This window comes from Camelina sativa, chromosome 18 (assembly GCF_000633955.1).
Source record: "Camelina sativa cultivar DH55 chromosome 18, Cs, whole genome shotgun sequence".
Lineage (NCBI taxonomy): Eukaryota > Viridiplantae > Streptophyta > Magnoliopsida > Brassicales > Brassicaceae > Camelina > Camelina sativa.
In genome coordinates, this window is record NC_025702.1 from 153,888 (window position 1) to 160,395 (window position 6,508).

A 6,508-nucleotide genomic window follows, 5' to 3' on the forward strand; every position below is an offset into this window, starting at 1 on the left:
TGAACTCACTACCATCTTTATTGAGAAGTGTGACAGCTCCAAATGGTAGGATCTCCTTTATCTCAAAAGGGCCTCCCCATCTACTTTTCAACTTCCCAGGGAATAACTTGAGTCTTGAATTGTAAAGCAAAGTTTGGTCTCCAGCCTGTAGGTCTTTGATGAGAATCTTCTTATCATGGAAGGCTTTAGTTCTTTCCTTGTAGATTTTGGAGTTTTCATAAGCTTCCAATCTGATTTCCTCAAGCTCATGCAATTCAAGGCTTCTCTTAGCTTGTGCTGTCTCTAGATCCAAGTTCAAAAGTTTGATTGCCCACAGGGCTTTGTACTCAACTTCAACTGGGAGATGGCAAGACTTGCCAAGACCAGTTGGAATGGGGTTCTTCCTATAGGTGTATTGAAAGCTGTTTTATAGGCCCAAAGTGTTTCATCAAGTTTACTAGACCAATCCTTTCTTGTTGCTCCTACTATTCTTGATAGAATGGCCTTGATTTGTTTGTTTGACACTTCAACTTGCCCACTTGTTTGAGGGTGGTAGGCTGTAGACACCTTGTGTTTAACTCCATACTTCTTTAGCATTCCTTCAAAGATCTTGTTGATGAAGTGTGTTCCTCCATCACTAATCACAGCCCTTGGAATTCCATACCTTGGGAAGATTATGGTCTTAAAAAGTTTAAGAACCACTTTGTGATCATTAGTAGGGCTGGCAATAGCCTCTACCCACTTGGAGACATAGTCCACTGCCACTAATATGTAGACATTCCCATTTGAAGGAGGATTAAAAGGTCCCATGAAATCAATTCCCCACACATCAAATATCTCAACTTCCAGAATTGGGTTTTGGGGCATTTCATTCCTTCTTGTGATATTTCCCATTCTTTGGCAAGCATCACACTTTGTGATGAACTTGTGAGTGTCTTTGAATAGTGTAGGCCACCATAGACCAGCTTGTAAGACTTTCTGGGCAGTTTTGAAAGTTGCAAAATGGCCTCCATAAGTGGAACCATGACAATGCCCTAGCACTCCTTCAACTTCATTTTCTGCTATGCACCTTCTAAACAACCCATCTGATCCCTTTTTGTATAAGTAAGGTTCATCCCAATAGTACCCATTGATGTCCTTGAGGAGCTTTTTCTTCTTATAAGGGTCCATATCTGCTGGGACTTCTTCACACACCTTGTAATTGACTATGTCAGCATACCAAGGTAGATCTTCACTTTCAAGTGCCATCCACTCCTCCATCTCATCCTGCTCGATCGTGTGCCCAAACATACTCGATCGAGTGCATGCTCGAGTAGGCGGTCGAGTTGGAGGCCGAGTTGTCCCTATCAGCATCAGCTTCTCCTCAGGCATTGAATCATCGATTGGAATCTCCTCCTCTATCCTCATTCTGGACAAATGATCAGCTACTCCATTCTCAATCCCTTTTTTATCAACTATTTCCATGTCAAACTCTTGGAGAAGCAGAATCCATCTTAGCAACCTTGGTTTTGTGTCCTTCTTTGAGTAGATGTGCCTCAAAGCAGCATGATCAGTGTACACAATTACTTTGGACCCTACTAAGTAGCTTCTGAATTTTTCAAAGGCAAAGACCACTGCTAGAAGCTCTTTCTCTGTTGTTGAATATCTTCCTTGAGTTTCATCCAAGGTCCTACTTGCATAGTGAATAACATGCAGCTTCTTATCTTTTTTCTGTCCCAGAACTGCCCCTACTGCAAAGTCTGAAGCATCACACATAATCTCAAATGGAAGATCCCAGTTTGGAGCTTGGACTATTGGGGCTGATATTAGAGCAGCCTTGATCTCCTTGAAAGCCTTCAAACAATCTTCATCAAAGTTGAACTCAGTCTCCTTGCAAAGCAACCTTGTCAATGGCCTAGCTATCTTTGAGAAATCCTTGATGAACCTTCTATAAAATCCAGCATGACCAAGAAAGCTTCTTATGTCCTTAACTGTTTTTGGTGGTTGAAGTTGAACCATGACTTCAATTTTTGCTTTGTCAACCTCAATACCCTTCTCTGAAATCTTATGACCAAGAACTATCCCTTCTTCAACCATGAAGTGACATTTTTCCCAATTTAGGACTAGATTTGTCTCCTCACATCTCTTTAAAACTCTGCATAGATTAGTAAGACAAGAAGAAAAGGAATCTCCATAGACAGAGAAGTCATCCATAAAAACTTCAACCACATCCTCAATAAGATCAGAGAAGATTGACATCATGCACCTTTGAAAGGTAGCTGGAGCATTACATAATCCAAATGGCATCCTCCTATATGCAAAGGTACCATATGGACATGTGAATGTTGTCTTCTCTTGATCATTGAGATGAATAGGAATTTGGAAAAATCCAGAATATTCATCCAAGAAACAGTAATGGGTATGATTGGCTAATCTTTCCAACATTTGATCAATAAATGGAAGAGGAAAATGATCTTTCCTAGTAGCAGAATTAAGCTTCCTATAATCAATGCACATTCTATGTCCTGTTATGGTTCTAGTGGGAATTAACTCATCACGATCATTCTTTATTACAGTGATTCCTCCCTTTTTAGGGACACAATGGACTGGTGAGACCCAAGTACTATCAGAAATAGGATAGATCACACCAGCTCCAAGCAATTTTAGAATATCTTTTTTGACTACTTCCTTTAGGTTGGGGTTAAGCCTTCTTTGAGGTTCTATGCATGCAGAGATTAGGTGAAATTCCTTTAATGTCATCCAAAGTATAACCAATAGCTTTTCTAAACTTCCTTAGCTCAACAACTAACAAATCAAGCTCTTCCCTACCCAAGTTAGCATTTACTATCACAGGATAAGTAGAGTTCTCACCTAAAAAAACGTACCTTAGCCCAGATGAGAGAGGTTTTAGCTCTACTTTTGGTGCTTTCAGTTCAGACCAATCGTCTGTGGAGGACTCGGCAGTGCACTCGGTCGAGTAGTGTTGGTGCTCGGTCGAGTGTATGCTCGAGTAGGTGGTCGAGCTATCTGTATTTGTTGTTTGAACTGACCAGACTTCCTCTCTTAATGCTGGTAACCCCTCAAAAACCTTTGGATGGTGTGATTCTCCATAGGAGTCCAATATATCTTCATAGGCCTTGGTTTCTTTATGGATGAACCCTTCCTTTCCACTTTTGGTCAAAACAGTTCTAAGGTGATCTTGTTCTGCTAGCTCTTCCATCAATTCTCCTGATAATTTGTCCAACTCTTCAACCCTAAAGACTTGTCCTCCAATTGTTGGTTTCTTCATAGCCTCTACAATGTCAAATGTCATTTTGAGGTCTTCTCCCAAGTTGAGATCAATCTTCCCTTGTCTCACATCAATTATTGCTCCTGCTGTAGCTAGGAAAGGTCTCCCCAAGATCAAAGGATCTTTTGGTTCTTCATCCATTTCCAAGACTACAAAGTCTGTTGGGACTTCCACTGCTCCAACTCTAACTGGTAGATCTTCCAAAACACCATGTGGTAATCTTATTGATCTATCAGCTAAGATTAGGGAGATGTTGCATGGCTTATACCTTGTAAACCCTAGGCGCTTAGCAACTGATAGAGGCATTAGGCTTACTGAGGCTCCCAAATCACAAAGGCATCTATTGAAGGTTAAGGGCCCTATAGAGCAAGGTAGAGTAAAGGAACCAGGATCTCTTAGCTTTTGAGGGTTCACTTGCTTTTGGATTATGGCACTACACTCATGGCTGAGAATCACCATCCCTTGAACTTCTTTGATCCTTTCCATCACAGCATCTTTCAAGAATTTTTGGTAAGGAGGGATCATCACAAAGGCATCTATTAGAGGCATCCTAAGCTCAATCTCTCTAACTTGTTTGTCAAACAATGCCTTGTATTTTTCAACCATCTGTTTCTTAAATCTTCCTGGGAAAGGTAGTGGAGGCTTGTAAGGAGGAGGAATGAACCAGACTTCTTTTTCTTTGGAAGTAAATGGATTGATTTTCTCCTAAGAAGCTGCTCGATCGGGTACATGACCACCTACTCGGTCGAGTGAGTGGTCGAGTGGTACGTCGAATTCAACGGTGTTTTCATTCTGAGTCTCTTCTTGTTGGAAACCCTCCCCTTCCTGAATTCCACTATCCTCAGTGTTGGGATGTGCTCCTCGTCGTGTTGGTAAGACTCTTCCACTGCGAAGATTGATATCATTGGAAAATTCAGTAGTTTGCACAATAGCTTTGCCCTTGTGATGGTCATGTTTTGGGGCAGAAGCTTGCTGATTTTCTATAGTCATAATCCTGAAAGTCAGTTTGTCAAACTTGGCATGAACTTCACTGTAAATATCTTCTATCCTCTTGTTCAACTCAGCAATTCTGTTTGCTGCCTCAATCTTCCCATTGGTTTGCCCAATAACCAGCTGTTGTATCATTGCTCTTAGGTCTTGTTCCTGGCCTTTGTTAGTCTAAAACCCTGGTGGGGGAGACAATTGGGGCTGGAACGCCTGTTGTTGCTGCTTGGGTATATAGTTTTGTTGTTGTTGAGGTTTTTGAGGCTGTTGAGGGGGGTAGAATTGATCTTGTGGGTTAGCCACATTGTTACTCCTATAAGAGAGATTGTTATTCTTGAATCCTCCTTGGTTGTAACCTTTGAATCCACCCTGGTTTTGCATGTAGCACAACTCAGCAAACTCTCTATCTCCTTCTTGGACTGGAGCTTCTTCTTCACCAATGAAGTGAATGGTTTTTGATTGGCTTAGGAAAATCTTGTCAAGCTTCTCATTGACCATCTTTAAATCCTTCTTGTACTTGTCCTCTTGATCAGTGGAGGGGATCCTTATGGTTCTATCATAATCTTCATTATAATTACCATCTGATTGAGCAAGATTCTCTACCAACTCCCAGCCTTCTTCCACATTCTTGTTGAGAAAGTTTCCATTGGAGGCTGTATCAAGTAGCATTCTAATATTGGGAAGCACTCCTCTATACAAAGTGCTTAGAAGGGACTCATTGCTGAAGCCATGGTGAGGACACTGAGTCTGGAATCCTTTAAACCTCTCCCTAGCTTCACAAAAGCTCTCATTATTCCTTTGAGCAAACCCAGAAATTTCATTCCTCAACCTAGCAGTCCTTGCATTGGAGAAGAACTTGGCCAGAAAAGCTTTCTTGCATGCATCCCATGTGGTTATTGCTCCAGTAGGAAGAGTCTTCTCCCAGAGATGAGCTTTGTCTCCAATGGAAAATGGGAATAGCCTTAACTTGAAGCCATCTTCACTTACTCCATTGATTTTTGTGAGTCCATATATCCTGTCAAATTCATCAAGGTGATCTAGAGGATCCTCCATTGGCAACCCATGAAATTTGTTGGCTTGTATCATGGAGATCAATACACTCTTGATTTCATAATTATTATTGGCAACTACAGGAGGCAGAATACCAGCTCTTTGGTTGTGTGTGTTAGGTGCATCCCCAGCACCAATGTTCCTTGCCCTTGGAGCTTGTTGATCTTGTTGCTCCATTAGCACTTGTTGTTCTTGTTCCTGATTGATTCTTGTTCTCTGCTGTCTCAGGTCCTTTGGTGGTCGGTTGATGTGATCAAGGAGTCTCTGAATATTGTGATGACCCTTGGATCTTGTTTGCATCAACAGACTCGAGTACAGACTCGGACAAGCACTCGGTCGAGCGCAGGCTCGAGTGGATGGTCGAGTTGACTGGAAAGTGACGTCTATTTGTATCTGACTTCTGACTCGATCACGAACTCGAGCACTCACTCGGTCGAGTGGAGGTCGAGTTGGAGGTCGAGTTGGTACCTGAAACTCAATCACAAACAAGCAGTAGAAGAATCGAGATCAGTAGCGAACAAGGGGATAAAGGAACTTAATCTTAGACTTCTATTGATCCTAATTGTCACAAATAAACACTCAAATGGGCAACAGCGCCAAATTGAAACTAGTATTTTTCTTGGTGTGTGAAATGAAATGTGAATGTTATGATATGATGATGAACAATGGTGAAAGCAAGGTGTTTCAATTCCCCTTATGCAGTTGTAGTATAAGAGGTGTCAATCCAATCTGAGTGTTTGCAAGCAATCAGGATGTGCATAAATGTCTAAGTCAAGCCAAATGTAAAGGATGTTTGTCACTAACAATCCTATTGCTGAAATGTAAAAAGCAGAAAGTAAAAACTACTAAGATAGATGCTAAATGTAAAGAGAACAGACTAATCAAAGCTATGATGAACCAAGAACANTTTGGTGGTCGGTTGATGTGATCAAGGAGTCTCTGAATATTGTGATGACCCTTGGATCTTGTTTGCATCAACAGACTCGAGTACAGACTCGGACAAGCACTCGGTCGAGCGCAGGCTCGAGTGGATGGTCGAGTTGACTGGAAAGTGACGTCTATTTGTATCTGACTTCTGACTCGATCACGAACTCGAGCACTCACTCGGTCGAGTGGAGGTCGAGTTGGAGGTCGAGTTGGTACCTGAAACTCAATCACAAACAAGCAGTAGAAGAATCGAGATCAGTAGCGAACAAGGGGATAAAGGAACTTAATCTTAGACTAATA